At 43.6% G+C, this 23,902-nt stretch overlaps 1 long non-coding RNA gene across 1 annotated transcript; it reads right to left on the reverse strand.

Annotated features, from left to right (window-relative positions):
- Positions 1–983: 983 nt before the first annotated feature.
- Positions 984–22,540, reverse strand: LOC123653251. Its single transcript, XR_006742940.1, has 3 exons — positions 22,069–22,540; positions 10,299–10,301; positions 984–994 (listed from the first exon to the last, which is right to left on the reverse strand). It is a non-coding gene; the product is annotated as an uncharacterized LOC123653251 (long non-coding RNA).
- Between the last annotated feature and the right edge of the window lie 1,362 nt (positions 22,541–23,902).

Here is a 23,902-nt window from a genome sequence, read left to right on the forward strand (position 1 = left end):
CCAGATTCTAACTATTGTAGATTGTGCTGCTATGAACATAGGGGTGCATATATCCTTTCTGATTGGTGTTTCTAGTTTCTTGGGATATATTCCTAGGAGTGGGATTACTGGGTCAAATGGGAGTTCCATTTTCAGTTTTTTGAGGAAACTCCACACTGTACTCCACAGTGGTTGCACCAGTCTGTATTCCCACCAGCAGTGCACAAGGGTTCCTTTTTCTTCGCAACCTCACTAACACTTGTCGTTTGTTGATTTGTTGATGTTGGCCATTCTGACAGGTGTGAGATGGTACCACATTGTTGTTTTGATTTGCATCTCTCGAATAATTAGTGACTTTGACCATGTTTTCATGTGCCTTTTGGCCTTCCTTCTGTCTTCTTTTGAAAATATTCTATTTATGTCCATTGCCCATTTTTTAATTGGATCATTCATCTTCCTTTTATTTATTTATTATTATTTTTTTAAGAATTTTTTTTAATTGATTTTAAAGATGGGAAGGGCCATCTTCCTTTTATTTAGTTGTATAAGCTGTTTGTAGATGTTGGAGATTAAACCCTTATCAGTGGTAACATTTGCAAATATGTTCTCCCACACAGTGGGCTTTCTTGTTGTTTTGTTGATAGTTTCTTTTGCTGTAAAAAAGCTTTTTATTTTGATGTAGTTCCATTTGTTTATTTTCTCATTAGCTTCCATTTCCCTAGGGGCAATATCAGTGAAGAAGTTTTTTGGCATATTCTTCTGTTGAAGAAGTTCTTTTGGCATATGCCTGTGGATGCTTCTAGTATTTTTATGGTTTCCCGTCTGATGTTTAAGTCTTGTATCCATTTTGAGTTTATTTTTGTGTATGGTGTAAGTTGGTGATCTAGTTTCATTCTTTTGCATGTATCTGTCCAATTTTCCCAACATCATTTATTGAAGAGACTGTCTTGACTCCATTGTATATTCGTGCCTCCTTTGTCAAATATTAATTGAGCATAGTGATTTGGGTTGATATCTGGGTTCTCAATTCTATTCCATTGATCTATATGTCTGTTCTTGTGCCAGTACCAGGCTGTTTTGAGAACAGTGGCTTTGTATACAGCTTGAAATCTGTTATTGAGATCCCTCCTACCTTACTCTTCTTTCTCAGGATTGCTGTGGCTATTTGGGGTCTTTTATTGTTCCAAATGAACTTTTGGAGAGTTCTTTCTTTCTATGCCGTTGGTATTTTAATGGGAAGTGCCTTGAACCTATAGATTGCTTTAGGAAGTATGGACATTTTGATGATGTTGATTCTACCAATCCATGAACATGGCATGTTCTTCCATCTGTTTACATCTTCCTCTATCTCTTTTTTCAGTGTCGTGCAGTTTTCCGCAAATAGGTCCTTAACTTCCTTAGTTAAATTTATTCCTAGGAATCTTAATTTTTTTGGTGCGATGGTAAATGGGATTGCTTTTTTAGTCTCTGTTTCTGTAGTTTCACTATTGGTGTATAGAAATGCCATGGATTTCTTGGTGTTAATTTTGTATCCTGCTACATTACCAAATTCATTTATTAAGTCAATTAGTTTTTTAATGGGGTCTTTTGGGGTTTTTATGTACAATATCATGTCATCTGCAAATAAGGATAGTTTTACTTCTTCTTTTCCAATTTGAAAGCCTTTTATTTCCTCTTCTTGTCTAATTGCAATGGCTAGTACTTCCAGTACTATGTCAAACAGGAGTGGCGAGAGTGGGCATCCCTGTCTTGTTCCTGTTCTTAGAAGGAATGGTTTTAGTTTTTGCCCATTGAGTATGATGTTGGCTGTGGGTTTATCATATATAGCTTTTATTATGTTGAGGTATGATCCTTGTACTCCCACCTTGTTGAGAGTTTTATCAGGAAAGGGTCTTGGATTTTATCAAATGCTTTTTCTGCATCAATTGATATGACTATATGACTTTTATCTTTCAATTTGTTTATGTGATGTATCACGTTTATTGATTTGAGGAATATTGTACCATCCTTGCATTCCTGTAATAAATCCTACTTGGTCATGGTGTATGATCTTTGTGATGTTCTGCTGGAGCCAATTTGCTAGAATTTTGTTGAGGATTTTGGCATCTATGTTCATGAGGGATATTGGCCTGTAATTCTCTTTCATTGAGTTGTCTTCATCTGATTTTGGTATTAGGGTGATGCTGGCTTCATAGAAGGAGTTTGGAAGTGTTCCTTCCTCTTGAATTTTTAGGAATAGTCTAAGTAGGATAGGTTTTAGTTTTTCCTTGAATGTTTGGTAAATTCTTCCTCTTCTTAAAGAATTCCTTTCAGCATTTTATATAATCGTGGTTTGGTGATTATGAACTCCTTTAGGTTTTTCTTATCTGTGAAGCTCTTTATCTGACCTTCAATTCTCAATGATAGCTTTTCTGACAGAAACCAGTATGGCGTGGATAGAGCATCAGCCTGCGAACTGAAGGGTCCCGGGTTTGATTCCGGTCAAGGGCATGTACCTTGGTTGTGGGTACATCCCCAGTGGGGGGTGTACAAGAGGCAGCTGATTGATGATTCTCTCCCATCAATGTTTCTAACTCTCTATCCCTTTCTCTTCCTCTCTGTAAAAACTCAATAAAATATTTTTTAAAATAATAATAAAATTAAAAATAAAATAAATGGTAGCTTTTCTGGGTAATCTTGCTTGTAGGTTCTTGTTGTTCATCTCTTTGAATATTTCTTGCCACTCCCTCCTGGCCTGCATAGTTTCTGTTGAGAAATCAGCTGACAGTCTATGGATACTCCCTCGTAGGTAGTTAACTGTTTTTCTCTTGCTGCTTTCAAGATTCTCTCCTTGTCTTTTGCCCTTGGCATTTTAATTATGATATGCCTTGGTGTGGTCCTCTTTTGATTCCTTTTTTGGAGGGATTCTGTGCACTTCCTGAACTTGTAAGTCTATTTCTTTCACCAGGTAGGGAAAGTTTTCTGTCATTATTTCTTCTAATAGGTTTTCAATATCTTGCTCTCTCTCTTTTTCTGGCACCTTCATAATTTGGATGTCAGTATGCTTAAAGTTGTCCCAGAGGCTATTTTCATATTTTTGGATTCTTTTTTCTTTTTGCTTGTCTGGTTGGGTGGTTTTTGTTTCCTCATATTTCAAATCTTAGGTTTGATTCTTGGGGTCCTTTGGTCTTTATTTCAGACAGTATATGCTTAATTTCTGACTGGTCCTTTTCCATTTTTTTGGCATTCTCATTAAGGTCCTCGAAGTCTCACTAAGTTTCTCAGAGGTTTCTAGAAGATTCTTGAGTAACCTTTTAACTGTGGTTTTGAATTCTATGTACAGTAGTTTGCTTTCCTCCATTTTATTCATGAGATGTTTCTTTGTTTCCACATTTTGGCTCCTTCCCTGTGTTGATGGAGTGGCTTTGTGTGGTAGGTAACCTATAGGGACCATTGATTCAGCCTCCCCAATCCCCTGAGATGGACACTCTTGGTGCACCCCTTTGTGGGCTGTATGCACAGTCATGTTGTAGTTAAGCCTCAATTGCTATTGGTACACTGTGAGGAATTGACCTCCAGGCCAATTGGCTGTGAGGAACCACTATGTCTATAATGGAAGAACTGCTGTGCCTGGAGACACCCTTCTGAGGCAGGACTTGTTTCAGTGGAGCTTTGGTGCTCACTAAGTCTGCCTCTTGAGTGTGTCACTTATGGATGTGAGGAGTTAAAATCTGGAGTCATCTCACACTGACCATTAGGTACACTGGCTCCTGGATCTCCAAGAAGGTGCAGGTCAGCTACTTCTGAGACTACCCAGCAGGAGCTATTGGGAGATCTGCAGATTTCTCCTCTTTGCTTGGGGTTTGGAAGTTTTGGAGCTGTCTGACCAGAGCTGCAGTTTGTTAGGTTAAGCTGAGATTCATATGCAAAAGCTACTGCACACAGTTTGGGTGGATTTGTAAATTTAGCTGGGCGAGGTCTCAGGGAATCACTAGGTGTGGAAAACAGCGATGGCTGCCAGTCAGCCATCTTTGTGTTCCCATGTTCCCATATTCCCAAGTTCCCACATACTGCTCCTCAGTGCAGTAAACAATGATTCCTGCATACACTTCTGCAAGAAAGCCACCCTCAATTTCCCACCCGATGGCAATCAGCATCTCCCTGTAGGAGTCTGGGTCCCCAGAGTCTTGCCAGAAACTGGAGTTCAGAGCAGTCAGGAGCTTGTATCTCCCTTCAGAATTAAAAACAAACAGCGCACCCAGTCACCAGCCACCAGCCCGATGTATGTACCTCCATACCTCTGCTTTTCCATGCTTGTGCACATCCTAGGCAGTCTCAATGCTCTTTTCTCTTTCCTTTTAGTTGTAGAACCTCTACTCAGCCAGCTTTCCTGTGATTCTGGGTGATAGATATTTTATCTTTTAGTTGTAGTTTTGGTGTGGTTGTGAGAGGCAGTTCATACGTGTATACCTTATGCCGCCATCTTGGTTTCTCCAGGAAAGTGTGTGTTTTTTTTTAAAAAGAAGATACCCACTCCATAATGCTGCCTGAAAAATCACAAACTGCAAGGTGCATGAGTGAAATGACTTTTTTTTAAGGAAAAACTCTCTCACACATAGTCATGCATATATATTTACATACTTACTTTAAAAAAAAATAACTGTAAAAATATTTCCCAAGCTTTAAATGGAGTTACCTCCAGTAAAGGTGATCAAGAGAGAGTTGGCAATGTGTGAAGAGAAAGTTTAATTTTCTTCTTTATAAAACTGATTTATTGTTGCAAACCACAATGGTAGTGTAGGTACACACTGCCTTCCATAACCACATCAAAATTACAACTAAAAGAGAACTCTGATAACCGAGGATCAAAAAATAAATAAAAATTTAAAAAAAATAAAGTAGTCTGCATAGAGGCTAGTAGGCGGGGCAGAAACACAAAAGGGCTGGCCCAGCTCCCACAGCAACTGAAGTTCCAGAGAGATATCTCAGCTGTGGGGGGTTGCCACTGAGAACTCTGGTGTCTAATCCTCATGCTGGATCCCCCAGAAGAGAGCGCCAGAACTGCAAAGGGTACCCACATAACATCTGGCTGTGAAAAGCAGCAGTGCTGCTATCTACCAGGGAGAGATGGCTAGAAATTCAGGCATCTCTTAAAGGGCCAATGCACAAAATTCCTTGTGTAGCCACCACCTTGTGCTCCAGCAGAGGGAGGGCTATGTGGACTTAAGCTGTGTGAGCAGAATCCAGGATCAGGAGCTCCAGGGTTAGAGCTCAGAAGGCAGACACCAGTTTCCTGAACTGAGTCATCCCCTCACACTGCAGCAGTTATATTTCTCAAGCAGACATTTGCTATATAGGCAACCTTGCCTAGGTGGAAGACAGTTGATTCACCCTAATAGAAAATATCTTGTCCCACAGTGCAGAGTTGCTCAGTCCCATTAAGAGACTATAATTAGCCTCCACCCTGTTGAAAAAATTCTTGCCACACCTGTGGATGCTTGCCTGAGGGCAATTCAAGACAAAATTATATCAGTCTGTAGATAGAGGTAGTCTCTGGAGGTTTTGAAACTTTGCCTGACTTAATTAGTCAGAAACAACATTTGACATTGCCCTGCAATAGAGATTGAGGGGCATAGCACATCTACCTAATACATAGTCACAAATCCAAACAAGCATACAAAATGAGGAGACCATGGAGAAAATGGCGGAAGAATAGTCAGATGGGTTCTGAGCCTGGTCCCAAAGCAGAAAGAGAGAGCAGCTGAGGGTCGTGCTGGAAGTGTTCGTTAGCAAGCTAAGGGATAGGTGAACTCTAGAAGAAGGTGGGGGACTGCTGGATAGGGTTCCCTTGACAGGGCAGCCCCCACGGCGGCTGGGTCCCTTCCCGGAGCTACGGGCTTGGACAGGGAAATCTTGCCATCTTGAAAAGAAAAGTGGATCTAGGCCTGAATATCCACAGCTGTGGCGACCGCCTAGCAGTTGTGAGTCCCAGAACACCAGTCCCAGGTGGTGCAAATGCTTGGACCTTTTCAGCTGCTGCCCCAATGCTGGAGCTCAGAGGGAGTAAGTCCAGGTAAATCCATGTATGGGTCCTTTTAGAACTGCACTCCAGAAGCCCTCTGTCTCCCTCATAACCCCACTCGTTTTTACAGCCAGAATTTATGGGGACTTCTCTTTTTGGCACAAGAACCCTGGGCTGTGGGGACTGGTGTGGGGTTGGGACCCCTTGCTCTTCAGGGGAAACCTCTGCAGCTGACATCAGGGAACCCCTGATTTTTGCACACCAGGTGCATGTGAGACTGTTCTGCATCTCCACCCCTCCCACCACCAGGCCCAAAATGGCTTCTTCAATTCCTTAGCTGTAGGACTCCAGGCAGCTCAATTTCAGGCAGTTTTGAATAATGATTGTTCTATTGTTTAGTTTTAAATTTTATGTGGTTTAGGGAGAGGAGTAGTATATTTACCTACGCTGCCATCTTGACCGGAAGTCTGGTATTTGCTTTTCTAATCTAAGACTTTCACATCTGCCAACATTGACATTCACTTTAAATGCAAAGCAGTATTATTCTAAAGCTTGAAATGATAAATTTCTATAGATAAGTATCTTTTTAACTATGATGTGCATGTTCTACTAAAGACTTAAAAAGGTAGATTTTTAAAAAGAGAGAGAGAGAGAGACCTAACTTAACAGATCAACACAGCTGATGAACAGAGGTCCAAATAGCTAATGTGGTTTTCCAAAAGCTCAAGTCTTTTCATTAGTGGAAGAATTCAGATGAGAACTGATTCCACCAATTCAGGGTTTTTCCATGACACAATGCTGCAGTGTTTTGGTGAGAATCACTGAAACCACAATAAAAATAGCATTTTAAGAAATGTACAACAAAATGGCAAATGGACAAACTTTGCATGTAGCATCATGGTGAACTATTAAAATATTAAGTTCCACTCTCAAAATGCCATTGGCCTTTCTGAGGATTTTATTTAGAGAAATTATTAGGTTGGTCCTAGAAGGATACTTGTTTTTATTTTAGTAGTAACACAATTGAAAGCTTAAATGAAAACATCTGTTTTCACTTTCTTTACTGGTTATGATAGCTAAAGATTCTGAGACATCCAGCATGACTGTCATTTATTTGATATGCAAATATATTTCTTGGGTTGAGTGTAAATCTCATACTCTTGATTTTGTCCTTTCTAGCTAATTGTTTTTTATATTCCCTCCTGGGTCTAAAAAAAGGTTAAGGTAGAGTTAGTCATTAAGAAATACATCCTTCCCACAAAATGACTACAGGCACAATTCCCAAAAAAAGTAAACTTAATGAATTAGAATCCACATCACTGGGATAATTGTCAATTCTGCTTTTTTCCACCCTTCCCCAAAGGTTCTGATCCAAATTCAAGGATGAAAGGCCAAATAGATGGAAAGGGGAACCAGGAAGAAAGCAACCACATGGCAGAGGGATCAATTTCTATAGCAGTTATAAAGCAAATCCATTTATTAAGAGCCAGGTACTGGGCTAAGTGATACTCAAAGTTTACCAGGGTCAGATGATAAAGTTGGAGTTGTTCTCATGGGATCAGACCCTCCAGAACTGTTCTCATACTACCTCACACACACACACGCACGCACGCACGCACGCACACACACCCCAAAATGTCCATAGCTCTGAACCCTCTCATTAATCAAATAAGTTTGATATAACAGAGTATTAGACACTTTCACTCTTGCTAATGTTTTGATTTTGTGTACCTCAAAGCCAAATAAATAATTCTGGATCTCAAAAATGAACTATTTCTGGGAATTGTTGCAATACATCCTCATACTTAAAGGGACTTAGGCCTATCTTTTCCTCATAGGGCATCATACTCTTCTAGTAGGGATTTGTGCATATATTCACTGACATTTGCTGGATATCAAATTGTGACTATGTATACATGTCAGGCAACGGAACATCTCAGTTTTTATTTCCCCGGGCCTAGATATAAGGCTGATAATTCTATCTGAACCAGCAAGAGGCACTGATGAGAGAACCCAGTTAAGGAGGTACAAATATATACCTTTCCACAGTCAAGTATCATAGTGTCACTTCATAATATTCCTAAATTTGAGGTGGAGAAGACCAATTTTAGAATATTCCTTCATTTATTTAAGCAAACAGATTAAATCATTAGGAAAAAGGAAAAAGTAACCCACAAATCACAATTAATTACTTTCACTTTTTTTTAAACAGATAAGTAAACTAGTCAGTTCATATAGCTCTCAAAATTTTTTTTAATATATTTTATTGATTTTGTACAGAGAGGAAGGGAGAGAGATAGAGACCCAGAAACATCGATGAGAGAGAGCCATCGATCAGCTGCCTCTTGCACACCCCCTACTGGGGATATGCCCGCAACCAAGGTACATGCCCTTGACCGGAATCGAACCCGGGACCCTTCAGTCCCCAAGCCAACGCTCTATCCATTGAGCCAAACCGGTCCCCGCAGCTCTCAAATTTTTTAAAATATGTTCTGCAATATACTTTTATGAAATAAGGGCAAACAACGTGCATTCATATTATACTTGCAGCAGGATATTCAAATAGGCAACTGCCAGGTTATAACATTAAATTTGTATCCATTAAGCCCAGTCCCACACTTTCATGTCCAATACTGCATAGTGACAATTGTTTATAATCTATTGAAATTCACAGTAGTCACTGTAATATCTTAAAATGCCTACTAATAAATCAACTAGACTAAATTCTATTTAGTATAGTCATACTAATTAATATATCTCATATCTTTTCTCATGTTTTAATTTATTTTAAACTGGAAAGCCATATATGATAATAGAGTCCAATTAGTCCAAAATAGTCCAATCCTGAACATTTAAAACCACACCTATTTTACTTACTACAGATATGGTAAGTAAAACAGAAAAAGAGACAGAAGGAAGCTATAAATACTGCACTGTTTCGTTATTTGATAATATGAAAGATCTAGGTATGTCCAAGTTTTTACGTCAGTCCAGATCTGGAATCATCCCTAAATAAACACAAACTATTTTCCAAGTGCAGAAATCAAGCTGTTTTTTTCTCATTCTAGCTTCTTGAATATTCTGACTACTGCCCTTCACCACACTTACATGTTCACCATTTGGGATATTGCAGGGGAGGGAGAGAAAGGAGAATTTTCATGACTTCTGAAACTGGAAAGAGGAATTAAGTACTGAGAAGGAGAAAGAGAATGACTATTGAGTAAATATTGTTGCTTAGTTATTTTTTAAAAGATATACTGAGTTTTATTAGCCATTTATTTCTTTATCTAATTTATAAAAAATGAAACTATAATGTAATGAAGCTTGTTCAACATGCAAAAAGGCTTTGACTCTAACACCTGACCCCCTCCACCCCTGCCCCTGCTTCCTGAAAATCTTAGCTTGAGTGATTGGGGCCTTACCCTTGTCCTTAAATACCAAGTAACCTAACCGCTAAAATGAGTAGCCTAACACAGCTGAACTGGGAAAAACACCAAGTGGAAATTTATCCCCCTAGGAAAAATAAGTAAAATATATATTAAGGAATGGGTAATTTGAGAACCAGAATATTTAAATAAATTACCAGATGTTTGAGCTGCTATCTGAACTTTTTTTTTAAAGGAAATAGCTTTTCATTACTTCATGAACCCTCCCATTATGAAGATGAACTCAAAACCCCCAACATTCAACAGAGAAAGCCTGTTTTCAGAGTTGTCAGGTTCCTGCTGTGTCTCAGGGACCAAGAACCCACAGAAAAAGCTCAGGACTGGAAACATGTTTGAATTTGACCTCCAACCCTTGAGTCTGTGTTTATATAATTTATTAAGATGGACTTATGAAGCTCAAATAAAACCATATTTTACATTTCCCCAATCAGTATTTCAACAGCCCATTTTAACAGTAAGAGCATATATAGGATGGGCATAAATCCCCGACATCACACACCTTTCCTGGAAAGCTCTACCTCTGTCAGTGCCAGTGAATGTGGTAAAAAATCAAGCTGAAAACGTCCCAATGTGCACAATCAGCTTCATGATTTTCATGGTCTAGAGTAAAAAAAATTCTAAAGCAATTTTCACCCAATTTGGCTTGCCTTTCTTGCCTGTAAATTACAATACTGCCAAGTTACAAATTAAAGATTCTGCCAGCTTTTCAGTCTTGTAAGCAAAGAAAAGAAGGTCAGCGTATTTTCCCTAAATGGGTAAAGTGTGTTTGTGTGTATGTTGAGTTCATACTTGGCTATAGTAGTATACTATAACAACATATGGAACTCTTGTTTAAAATTTCCAAAATAACGCACACACACGCGTGCACACACATACTCACTTTGAATATAGATCATTAAAAAAAAAAAAAAAGTCAAACCCAGATTGAACTGAGAGGGACTAGGAAAGATAGTGTTAGCTACAAATGCTAATATACATAGTCATTATTGCTGTAATTTAATTTAGGCAGAATAATTTACAACCCTTCTAGATCTTTATTCTAATGTGACTCATTTCACAAATGTGATCAAATGACTAATTTCAGCCTCCACAAAAATAAATTTAACATCTAGAAAAGTTCCCAAGCAATTTACAGCCCAAGATAGACTCAGTTCAGACGTGATGGTGGTCATGGTGGCAGAGGTTTGTCTAGGGTAATGTCTCATTTAGGCCCAGGATGAAGCTCTGAAGTCAACACGGAAATGCTCAGAATGCCCTGTGGGCACTAAGAGCAGCTGCCATGGAGCCAGCTCTACAGCTTCCTTAGACATGGGTGCTTTTGAGGAAAAAAATTTTTTTTGCTTTTTTTTTTTTTTTTTTTTTTTGCTTTTTACCCATCTCCCCACTCCATCCTCTTTGGCAATCATCAACTTGTTCTCTGTATCTATGGGTCTGTAAAAAAACAAAATATAAAGATAGATTTTTAATTGTAAATTCTAGAAAATATCTACACTCAGGTCTAAAAGCATCTCTTCCTTCCTAAAGCTAGGAAAGGAATGTGTTCACTGTCAAATAACCAATACTGATCATAATCAGAATGTCATTGCAGACAAAGAGTAAAACTCCGTTGTGCAAAGCAAGAATTTGAATACATCGTCAGCAAGAGTCTATCTTGGTACAACCATTCCAGAAAGCAATATGGCCTTATATGTCAAAGCCTTAAAAAATACACATACCTTAAATACTGAGACACAGACACACACAAAGATTAAAGAGTATTAATGTCCTATTGTTCATAAGATTGGAAAAAATAAAAAATAACCCAAATGTTCAACAATAAGAAATTTGTTTGACAAAATGTGATACACCTTTCCATATATTGTGATACAAAAAAAATTTATATCACGTTATAGAACAATATTTAGTAAAAGAAAATATTCATGTATACTATTTAGTGATAAAAGCAAGATATTGGTAACAGCATTCTCTCAGGAAAAATAATTTTATTTCCTTCTTTGTACTTATTGTATTTTTCAAAATTCTACAATGAAATTATCTGTGATTCTTTTTTTTTAAATATATTTTATTGATTTTTTACAGAGAGGAAGAGAGAGGGATAGAGAGTTAGAAACACCGGTGAGAGAGAATCATCTATCAGCTGCCTCTTGCATACCCCCTACTGGGGATGTGCCCGCAACCAAGGTACATGCCCTTGACCGGAATCGAACCCGGGACCCTTCTGTCCGCAGGCTGATGCTCTATCCACTGAGCCAAACCGGTTTCGGCTATCTGTGATTCTTAAAATGAAATCTTTTCTTCCTTTTTATCCTATACTACCACCATCTCCCCCATCCCCAACACACACACACACACACACACACACACACAAGCAGCCTGGATTTTCCTGATTTCACTTGGGTTCTTTTCCTGATGAAATCAAATGGAAATAGTTCCAGAGTAAATTGGACCATAAAAGCCAAATACTTACGGTACTAACTTTATATCTTAAAAAAAGGCAAACAAGACCATAAGTGGCTAAGGGAATTTGGTGATGAAAATGAGCCATTAAATGGATTATTTATCTTGGTCTTTACTGATAAAAATATTAGCAAGGTTTTTGTTCCTTGGCTATATTTTGAAGTAAAAATTATATCATTTCACTAACTTATTCATCCAGTCATTGTCTTAGCTCATTTGGGCTGCTATAACAGAATACCATAGACCGGGTAACTTATAAACAACAGAGATTTATTTCTCACAGTTTTGGAGGCTGGGAAGTCTAAGATTCTGGTACCAGCAAATTTGGTGTCTGGTGAGGGCCAGCTTCCTGGTTCACAGATAGAAATATTTTCACTGCACTCTCACCTGGTGGAAGAGGTGAGGGAGCTCTCTGGAGTCTCTTTTGTAAGGGCACTAACACCACACATGAGGGCTCCACCCTCATAATTATCACCTTCCAAAGACTTAATCTCCAAAACATCATCACTCTTCGGATTAGCTTTCAATTTATGACCTGGGGGGGTTGGGGGGAGGGGAAAGACACACACATTCAATCCATGGTAGTCATCAAATACTGTGCATATCTTATGTGCCTACATGGTGCCAGGCCTGGAACACAAAAAAGACAAGCTTAGTCTCTGGCTCAAATCCCTCATAGACTGCTAACAGCATGGCTGGCTGTATAGTGGTTTTCTGGGCTCCCAGTTTTTCTTCATCCATCCTCTTCTTTAGCCTCAACAGTTCTTCTTTATATGTTAGCCTTTCGTTAAAGTTTCCTTTGAATAAAAGATTCCTTGCACGAAACCGGTTTGGCTCAGTGGATAGAGCATTGGCCTGCAGACTGAGAGGTCTCGGGTTCGATTCCGGTCAAGGGCATGTACCTTGGTTGTGGTGGGGGGTATGCAAGAGGCAGCTGATCGATGCTTCTCTCTCATCGATGTTTCTAACTCTCTATCCCTCTCTCTTCCTCTCTGTAAAAAAAAAAAAAAAAAAAAAAAAAAAAAAAAAAAAAAAAGATTCCTTGGCTCAAAAACATTTTGGACTCTTCTGAACTCTTATTTAATTAATTAGATAATCTGGAATTGAGTGACATCCTCTAACAGTTTTAAAAGAACTCATGTATAAAACTATTAGCAAAATGCTTCCCCCACCCATATAATGTGTTATAATTTATGTCATCTATGTCTGTCTTGAAGATTTCCTGCTAATCTTTCTCACTCCTTAGCTCACCAACTTCCCTTAGTGGGTTTACATTCTTAACCTTTGCTGGTAGATTATAACCACATCCTTGTCCCCACTATCAGGGGTCAGGGGGCTATTTTTCTTTAGGCCACTTTACTATAATCAAAGGTCAAGCTCTTTTCCCAAATTCTAGTCTCAGCAGGCTTCTTAAGTACTACTAGAGGACTTGTTTAAAATACTAGTAGTCAGGCTTCACCCCCAGAAAATTTGATTCTGCAAGAATTGAACTGCTATTCTGTTTTTAACAGCTGTCTCTTAGCTTGACAAACACTTTTAGGAGGCAAAGCTTCTAGCTTAGGTGAGGGAGGCTCAGAGTGTTGTTAGTTCCCAAGAAACCTCAGCCCCTATTGTCACACATTTCCATAATTTCCCTGTCTGTATGTCTCTTTCACCCACTTTTGGACAAGGGACTTGCGCCCTAATTTCTTATCTACAGCTCTGTAATTCTATCATGTCCATTAAATATTTGGTATTAAGTTAAGTAATAAAGTAAAGAACAACAGTTATTCATCAAATTCTAATCCTACTGAACTAGAAGGCTTTTTTCATCAATAGATCATTATAGTAAACCCGTTGTTAGGACTCATGTTTTTTCTCCTGTAAGATTAAATTAAGCTAAACTATTAGAAACAGCTTTTAAAAATAAAATTTTATACTGCTTTTGGGTTTTAAGATTGCTCCATGCAGTAAACAGGATAAGAATACTTGAGGAAAGAGACCAAAGAGGAATAAAATAAGTACAATTTTTAGTTTTTGCATAGTCAAGGATACAGTGTAGCATAGTGAAAAAGCATAAGCTTTATTGCTGGGTTTGAAATGGTGCTCTGCCATTTACTGCTGTGTGATCTTGACCAAGTTATTTAAATTTTCTGAGCCTCCTTTTTTTGTGCATGTTCTGTGTATAAAGGGACAGACAGGCTTGTATGGAGGATTAAATGAGTCTAGGAGAGTGTTTGCCACATAGTGGGAGCTTGAGCAAGCATTGTTTTACTTCCTTCCTTATATACTTTCCATAGAAAACTCAGTTTATCTTGATCAATGTTATAACCTTAGTACACAGCACTGTATCTGATAAGTAGTATGTGTCCAAAAGATAGTTATTAAACTAATTGACTAATTAATGGAACTCTAAGGCTTAGAAACAAAAAACTTTCCTTTTACATATCAAATGTTATCATTCTATAAAATTATAATATTATTATAATCCCTTCATAGATGGTCTGACAAGTCATCTTCAGTCAAAACTAAGGAAAGTGACCTAAAGACTACACACTAGAAAAATCAAACATTTACATTTAAATGTAAGACTATACACACATGTTTCTCTGTAAAGTAAAACAAAACTAATATCTCTTTATTCTGAAAATGTTCTAGCAAGCAAAGGATGGTAAAGAGAAATTAACCAAAATGTGTGAATTCAATTTGAATAAAACATTCTTGGTGTTCTTACTGTGATCTCTTAATTTTTATAGATACTATAAATTCACACAATCCCATTTTTTCCACCAGGATTTAAAGTCCTCGAATGTCAATTCCATTAATATAAGTATCCTTTTTAGGATCATTACCCTCTGGACTGGGAAGAGAGTCCATGAGAAGAGTGAAGAGAACACAGACTTGGAAACAGATAGTTCTTCCACTTATTTGCCAGGGGACCTTCATAAACTCACTGAGCCTGAGTTTCCTGATCTATAATATGGGAAAAAAAAAAAAAAAAAAAAAAAAAAAAACACCTGCTCTGTGGAGTTGTTACGAGGCTCAGGAAAGGTAATATGTGTGGAGTGCCTATGGAACACAGCAGGCACGCGTTCCCTCCTACTGGCAGTGCTATAAAGGGATTCAGTAGCTCCAATTAGGAGTTTAAATTTTTAAAGAAGTACCACATCGAAGTATTTTCATTATTGACAATGGTGATGTCAAAGTAACACTTTTTTTAAGTAACACTTTCACCAGGAATATGTCCATGTGTCCCTTTCATGGCATGTTTTTTCTCTACAGAGAAAATTGGACTGTGAGTTCTCTGAGGACAGGAATGTCTTGTTCACAATCCCATTCCTGCTCCTGGCATGCAGTAGGCTCTCATTCCATATCTGTTAACTGAATGACTTCTTTGGGTAAGATTCTCAAAAAACACTAAAGACTAAATAGAAAACAAATGGGAAAGAATCTTAAAATCAAGAAATTCAGACAGGGAAATACAGATTTCCAATCCTAGCTTGGTCCCTGGAACCTCAGGCCTTGTCTCATCCACCTTTGGACTGGCCATAGCCACACTGTCTTTTTAATCCAGGCAACAAAACTCCCCAGCCCTTTTTTTCACAGAGAGAGAACTATCCTAACCACCCCCAGTCCTCCACACAAGCTCTGGTTCCTGTCTCCTGGTCCTTTACTGGCTCCCTGTAGTCACTCTCAAGCCTGCCAGGTTGGCCTCTCACCCCTGTGTCAGGCTAGTTCAGCAGGGACGCCCACCTCCTCAATACAGTGCAGTGCCTCACCAGGCAAGCGCAGGAGTGTGAGGAATATCCAAGCCCCAAGACAGAGAAACATACCTGAGCAATGGTTAAACTCCTTCCCAGGCCAGCAGCCCACCTTTGGTCAGTGTGACCAGCTCGCCTGAGGGAAGAAGACAGTCCCAAATTCACTTCTACAGGCAAAAATACTGATAAGATCCTACGAAAGTAGTCAGCCTCTGAGTTCACTGAATTCATATTGGAGAGACTTAGGTAATTCTTTTTTGGTGGAAGAAGAAACCTGACTCTGAGCTGACTAAGCTCGTGAGGCCTGGAAATACCTCTGTGGATTCTGTGTGTCCAGGTCAGGTGCCTGGGGGTTCCCTGCCAAATGGCGCTCTGCGGAGGCTCTCTCAGGGGGCTAGGCCCCTCTCCACCAGAGGACCGTGGCCAGCTGTGGCCATCACCCAGGAGGCCGAGGCCCCTGCACTCTCCTGGCTGGAAGCTTGGCTGGGTCGCTCAGGTCAGGCCCAGCTTGTTGCTCCAAGCTTGTTGCTCTTGCGCCCCTCACCCCCGAGTGCTTTCGCTGACTGGCTCAGATGCACAAGATCCACGAGAAGAACTGAGAATTCCTAATCCCTCTCTCTTCCCCGCCAGACTTGCCTGCACTTCGAAGCTGAAGAAGCAATTCCCCTCCGCTCCCCTCACTGGGACCCAGCCCAGAGGCACCACGGACTTCAGCAGCGAACCGGCCTGGCTGCCCTTCCCGGCGGCCCCCTGTGCCCGGGGCTCCCGCGCGACGCCGTCCTCGCATCCCCGCTGCTTGCACCCCTCCGTGCGAGCGAGGCCCCGAGGGACACGAGGCCCCTGAGAGCCGCGGGGACCCCTGGACGTTCAGGTGGGAGAGCCCTGGAGTTCTTCCCGGGTGGCGGGGTGGGGTGGGGAAATGGGGGCTCACTCCAAGTCTCAGTTTGCAAAAGCAATGTTCCTGGCACCCTGATGCCAGCCCCCTCCCTGCAAAAGGCAAGAGCGTGATCCCAAAGGCCTTTTGGGCACCCGTGTCCAGTTGCGCAGAGTACAGCAATCCCAGACTCTGCGCTGCAGGGAGGATTTTGAGGGGACTCTGGGCTGAGCCTAGGGCTGGAGCCCCTAGCAAGACTTGTATTTCTATTTTTATTTTATTTTATTTTATTTTTTTCTCAATTCAGACTGGGCTCCTTGCTCTGAACTTACTCTAACCCCAACGCCCCGCCTTGGGCTCTGCGTGAGCAAGAACCCCTGCGGGACTCGGAGTCCCACTCCCAAGCGGCTGGCCGACCCCTGGAGTGGAGGGCGAGGAGATATTTATCTATGGTCATGAGTGGTGTATTTTTCTAGAAGGTGCCAAAAAGATCTCAAAAGAGCTAAATTCTAGCCCCGAAGCCACAACTGAGCCCCTCTGGCTCTCCCTATTCCCAAGGGGGCTGGTCTGGGGAGAAGGCACGGGGCCCCCAGTTTCCCGCACGCCCAGCGGGCGCCCCTGGGGGTGGCTTTCCAGTCACGCGCTGTGCCCCCTCCCGCCGCGGCTCCCCGCGCCGGTTCCCGGCTCATCCCGCGGGGCAGCGGGGCTTCGGGAGCCTGAGACCTGCCCGGTGGCGGAGCTCTCCCGTCATGACCAGCCTCATGGTTTTGTGGGGGTTTTTGTTTGTTTGTTTGTTTTAGCGAAAGATCAAAAAAAAAGTTGCGCTGAACAGTTTTTAAATTCTTAACAATTAATTTGAGTCTGGAAAGCCTGTAAGGCGAACGTGCGGAAACTCTCCATTTAAAAAGCAGCACAGAGTTGCCAGAAAACTCACTAAGAAGTGACTTTACTCCCGCAGAATGGGCCCCCTAAAAGGGCGACCAGGTGACCTGGCGGGAATCCGAAAAGCCGCACCCTGAGCTGTCTTCTCCAGCGACTCTGCGCGGGAGGAGCGGACAGGTGGATGTTCGCCAGCGTGAGTGCTACAACCTCCTACTCAATTTTCTCATTTTCTAAAAGAAAAAAAAAAGAGAACATATCTCAAACGTGGATAGCTGAACAGCGTCCAAATAAAATTTGCGTTATGAAAATGTGAGGTGGCGAGAGAGAAGTTAGTGGGTGAATGCAGCTCTAACAAATGCGGAAAGTGAGCAGGAGCCCACAATTTTCGTTTTTACTGTAGAAAACGGTAAACGAAATCAAATGCTAATCGTTGCCTCTTACAGCCACTGAAAAGTTTGAAATAATTTAATGTGTTTTGGATTTATATGTATGTAACCACCGTACCTTTTATTTTGTCTAGCTATTTCCAATGAGTTATAATAAGTTCTTAAAGTTCCCTGGACACATTTTGTGAGGTTGTGTTGTGTGTGGTTTTTTTTTCAAGTGAGTGGAGATTACATGAACCAGAAGTGAAGTTTGAGCATAATTTCCTTAGCCACTGGGAAGCCTGTATCTCCTGCCAAAATTTCCAAGTATGGGGAGAAGAAATGGAGAGAGACTAAATATTTATTGAATACCTACTATGTGCAGGGACCATGATAGGGTTACCTTTACAGATTTTATTTCATATTAATAATTGTTTATCAATAAGAAATCTTTTTTTAAAAGACGGAAACTTCCTTATTCTACATGTGTACCTCAGATAGCTACTTCCATAACTTTGTTTCATCCTCAAGGATTTCGTTTTTATTTCCTTCTTCAAAGTGACATAATTGCCAAGGTTAATGGAGAGATCAGTGTTTAATGATATTAAAATCTGTTTTGTTTAACTGATTACATTGGTTAGTGTTAATTCTGTGTAGGGGCGGGGGGAGGGAAGAAGAGAAGTGATGTCTTCTAACTCTTTAGTTCCTTGCAAAAATCAAGAAATCCCGAACTGGTTGAGAGAGAGGGAACTTGCTACTGGGAGGAGAGCACCAGCGCTAAACGCTATGTGAAAAAAAAGAACATACAAAGCAAAACTTTTCCATCGCTGCGGTTCACAGGAACCGAAAACACGGCGGGCTTTCTGAGTGCTATGCAAACACTGTGGCTTGTAGCTATTATTGATAAAGACTGAGTTAGATTAGCGGCTACACTTGTTACAATGGGTACCTGGAATTGAGTGCCCGGAACTAAAAAAAAAAAAAAAAAAAAAAAAAAAAAAAAAAAAAAATGAGAAAGGAGTTGATAATCAGATGAAGTGGGAAAGGAGAAGAGGAGAATACACCCAGGAGCTTCAGCAAGCAGGTAAATCATCAAAATCCAGTTCCTGCAACTAATGAAAAAAACAATCTCGCTACATAGTCCAGGGGAAATTGTTCTCTGAGGCAATTTGTCTTTTTTTCTTTTACAGACTGTCAAAAAAGTTATTGCAGAGATTCAGCCAAATGTTTTGACTGGGAGACAGAAAACAACAACACAAAACAAAACAGCCACACAAACAAACAACAACAAATGGGACGAGGCGTTTCCGGCTGTCGCGTTCGGGCCAAAAGGGGACCCGGAGCCCGGGGAGCCCCGAGCCGCGCCCTCCCCGCCCCCCCGCGGCTAAAGGACGCTCCGAGCGGCCCTGGGAGAAGGGCGCCGGCGGGGCTGCTCTGTCTCCTCGCGGGGCCTGAACCTCAGTGTTCCTTTGGAGGCGCACTCCTTTAGTTTTGTCTGGAAGGGGGAATGGGCGCAGCAATCCCAGAGTTATCAAGAATCCCACTCACTTGACAAGCCGGGACTTTTGGGGAAGTTCTATAATACACTGAGCCTCCCTTGTTCCCAGAGTCCCCCTCTATCTGCTTTACCGGGGCCCCGGGGCAGCGTGCCAAGGGGGTGCGCTTTCAGAAGATTTTTTTTCCCCCCTCAGAGACTGGGGAAGCGCCTCCGCCCCGCTCCGAAGGCAACTTGCAGACCTCAGCGTCCAGGGCGCTCCGCCCGCCCCCTCCGCGCCCGCAGCCCCAGCCGGGAGGAGGCGGGGAGGATCTTATCCAGCTGAGCGCCGGCCGGCGCTCTCCTGACTTAACCCCGGCCTGGGGGCCAAGACGTGCGCCAACCGCCGCTGGTTCCCTCCCTCCGCCCTCGCCCCCGCCCCCGTCCCTGCTGCCGGCTCGGCCCCCATTCCCGTGGGATTCGTCCTTGGAGCCGGTTCCGATAGCAGAAACCCCCGTGCCACACCTCCCCTGCGCCCGGGCTCTCCGGCCCTTTTCGGGGATCCCACACCCCACCCGGCGCCTCCAGCCCCTCCAGGCCAAAGCAGACACCGCTCCTCGGGCCCAGGCCGCAGCGCCACTTTAACCCCATAAAGCTCCCGGTTGCTGAGGGAGCGGGAAGCACCTCACCCCGCTCCACACACTGCCTGGTCCGCGCCTGAGGCGGCCCGGAGCGGGTTGTGAAATCACGCGGCGGGGCTGGGGAGGGGTCGGTCACGCTAGCTCCGAACTCTGCAAACTCTGGCAAAGTCTCGGGGACACTAGTGCTCCCCAGGACAGTGTTCTTCCCTTTGGGGGGAAGGGTTGCGGGGTGTTTGAGTTCGCTGGCACTCACGGAGAAGAGCCTCCTCTTTTCCCCCAGCCCCTTTAAGGACATGTGATCTTCAGTCTCAGACTTTCTCCTCGGGTCTGAAACTGCCGACAGCCTCGGAGAGCGACCCCAGGCGTAGCGGAGAAGGCAGAGCACTGGCGCGGGTCTAACCCCAACCGGGGCGCCTCGAGGTCGGCTGGGGCCCTGCGGTCTACCCTCGGGGCGCTGTTTGCCCCAGGGAGCCCCCGGGTTCGCGAGGAGCGTGTTGCGGCGCCTGAAACAGCCATTCCCCTGACAAGATCATATTCCCCGTAAAATCTAAAGCCAGATGCATCGCTTGGGCAAGTTCCCATTTCACCGCGAAAAGCGCAGATTTGTTTCCAAACTGGACTCCAAATCGAGCTGTTAGAGCGGGCTCCCGTGGTGTGAGCGAGGTTGGCCTTTCAAAGGCTCAAGGGACTGCCTGGGGCGGACAGCTTGTAGGCACTGAAGTCTGAACCTAACCCGGGGACGCACCCTTTGCGAATGCGGAGTGTCGTGTGTGTGTGTGTGTGTGTGTGTGTGTGTGTGTGTGTGTACACGCGCGTACGTAGGTGGAGGAGAAAACACTAGTTTCATAATTATAGACGCCCAGTTTAGCAAGATAACCTGATGAAACTTATTTTTCACGAAAATAAGTTACAAGGGGGAAGACCTGCAAGAAAGTGAGAATACTGGCCACGTCTGAAACTAAGGACTGGCATGGTGAAAGCAGGCGTTTATATCAGTCTGTTGCATTAAAAACAGTTTTTGCTGATTTTTTGTGGTTTTTCGTTTGTATGTTTAAGAAAGACGCTCTTTTAAGAAGAAATTAGCTTAAGAATCTATTTCATATATATATATAGAGAGAGAGAGCATCCCTCTCGTCATTTTTTACAATTAGAATTTTCTGGTGTTTGCAGTTGTGATGAAGAGGGAAGGAATAAAAACGAACAAAGCTACTCTGAGATTGATTACTGCCTGTTACCGGCAACACGTCAGCAGGAAACCAAGACTGTATTCCCAAAGTTCGCCTAAGCGAACGCAATTCTGCATCTTTTAAGATGACAGCCGTTTTTAGTCCTGTTAAGTGAATAAATAGCCAGCAACACATAATCTAAGCAATGCAAACAGTTATACAATTGCGAGTCTCCCTGTTTTAAAAAATGGAAGGGATTTTGAGAACGTGCCTCTGAACAGCTAGAGGTGTGACAGCACTGCGTGCCCCCTGCATTAGGTGCCAGTGAGAGAGTGCAGACCCAACTACTGGCACAAGCTATGTTTCCACATTCCACTCATTTGGGATCACATGATTTTTTAACATTTGCCAAAATCCACAACAAAGGTGCCGTTAAATAGAACAGATTAGTTCTTTGGCTGTGTAAATGTGCTGGAGTGACAGAGCGAGCATCTCAGTATTCCAGCGCTGGTTCGCTCCGGAGGAGGGCGGGATAAGTGAGGGAGGACTCATGTTAGCTGACCAGACTCGGGCTGGCTGCTAGCCTGAGGGTGGCTGTGAGGGGTTACCTTCACTTTCTGAAGATATTCTCATGCTTTTCCTTAACTGAAAAGGTCTCTGTAAGGCCTTGGTAAGGCCGCCCACACTGGCTGCGCTTCCGCCCAAATCTGCGCAGGCCGCCTTGTCCCTGCAGTGAAGACCGCAAAGAGGGAGGGCGGGTGCGAAGGCTATCACCAAAGTTTCCTGAAGTCCTGGCGTCTTTATACTGCTCAGAGCTCTGGTTTTTGATGAGAGGCGGATATTTATCCAACATCAGTGGCCCAATTCCGTGGGCCTCCAGTACCCCTGGTTTCTGGGAGCTGCGCCAGGCTCCTCGCCTGGGTCTCTCCCCAAGACCCGCCACTGGGGGCCAACGCCAGCCTTCCCGCCACACTCCTTCGCCTCCACTTCCCTTCCTCAGGGTCCAATCAGTCTCGAATTTCAACTCAAGACACAAGCCAAACTTATCATACCCTTGACTTTTCCCAAGAGGAGGAGTTTTCCCGCGCCCTCCCCATACCACTCACAACCCGGTTTCCACGAAGTTGGGGCGCCCACCCTTGCCTCCTGACCCCAGACCTTGGTCACCCCCGGCTGGCTGAGCTCTGGGAAGCTGCTCCAGCTGATGCGGCCGGCCCGGGTGCTTTCGTTTTGCTTTTGCTCCCTTCTCTCTGCAGCCGGGAAGATTTCGAAAGAAGAAAGTGGGGGGTGAAACGCGTGTGTGTACCTGACAAAGTGGCGGGACACCTTGGTTAATGGGAAGCTGGGCGGGGAGTGGGGGAAAGCAAGGCTAAATCTGGGGCCTGCACACCCTTGTTCCTAGCTGGGGCCAAAAGGGCCAAGAGGCCCTGACGTGTTTTCTTGCAAAGAAACTTGCTTTGTATACTTCCAAATTGGTGGGGAAACGAGAAGGTAGGCATTATCTTTCAAATACAGACGATGGTCAGCGGGCTTTCACTCATTTGTAAGGAAACCCTGAGAGAAGGCGTGAGAGCCCAGAGAATGAAACAGGCCCCACACCAGGCTCTGAGCACCATTAGGTGTGAGGACACCAACACACGCCCGTTTGCTGAGGGCGGGCACAGCTCTGCGCTTTGGAAACCCAGCAAACACTGCACCGGTTCGTTTTACTTCATCTAGCACCCTCTGTATGGGAGTGAAGCATGCAATGATAAAACTGATGATTTCATGGCCTAAGATCCCCCCTGGGGGGACGGGGACTCCAAACCTGGAAAGGTTTCTCAGAAAGAGGCAAACATTGCTGCTGGGTGTGGCCCATTAGAAATCCTTCCAGAGTTTGGAGGAGCCCAGTGCCGGGACTGGGGTGGGCGCAGGGGGCAGCTTGTGCGGAGTGCGCTTCGCCCCCTTCCTCAGTCTGCTCCTGAGCCCAAGGAGGGTGAGTGTAGGGAACAGTCCTCCAAACTCCTTAAAAAATAACATAACCCTTCCAGACTGTTTACCACACTGTCCAGCTGCCTGGAAAAGTCAGGCGTGTTTCCTGCACTTGTCCCAGCTTAGCCCCCAGCTTTCCACCACCCCTGATCTAATGGGCTACTTTATTTTATTCCGACCCAGGAAAGTTCAACTCCGATCTAAGTAAATCACGTAGGGAAAAAGACAGGAAGCTGCGAAGGTAAATCACAGACTAGCTACTTGCAGTTTTAGTTGTATTCACCATCCTCCCTGTTTACATTGAGCTCAGGAACTGGAGCTTTAGGCCAGCAGGGAGCTCAGTTTCACTTCGGGGGTATGACGGGGCCTATCATTTTCGCCCTTGCGTTTTGAAGAAAAGTTCGAATGTTTTTGTCACCGATCCAACTTCGAGTAACTCCTCAAATATTACATCCCCGCCCCTCCACTGCGGCCCGGGTTTGAAAGCTGCCGGTTCCCCCGCTGTCCGGGAAGCAGAGAGTGAGCTCGCTGCACCTGCGGAGCGGGGAGGACGTCTGGGGAGCGCGTCCCCGCGGTCTGTGAAGGCCCCGTAGCGCTTCCCGCTTTCCGCCGGCCTCCCCTGCGAGCTTCTGCAAGCCACCCCCGCACCTTTCCGTCTCCCACCCCAACCCAACCATGCGGGCCCGGGGAAGATTGGCATCTCAAGGCCTGGGAAAGCGGAGGCGCCGGAGACAAGCCCGGCCCTTGGCTCCCAGGCGAGGCCCAAAGGCGCGCACTCCCGAGACCGGGGCGGTGGCACTCCGAAGAGGGAGGGAAGGGAGAGGGCGGGAACAGGGAGAACTAGGGGGCACATCCACAAGCCGGGGACCCAGGGGATACCCGCTGGGTGGCTAAAGCAGGGGTGCC

This window comes from Pipistrellus kuhlii, unplaced genomic scaffold (genome assembly GCF_014108245.1).
Source record: "Pipistrellus kuhlii isolate mPipKuh1 unplaced genomic scaffold, mPipKuh1.p scaffold_m20_p_3, whole genome shotgun sequence".
Taxonomy (NCBI): Eukaryota; Metazoa; Chordata; class Mammalia; order Chiroptera; family Vespertilionidae; genus Pipistrellus; species Pipistrellus kuhlii.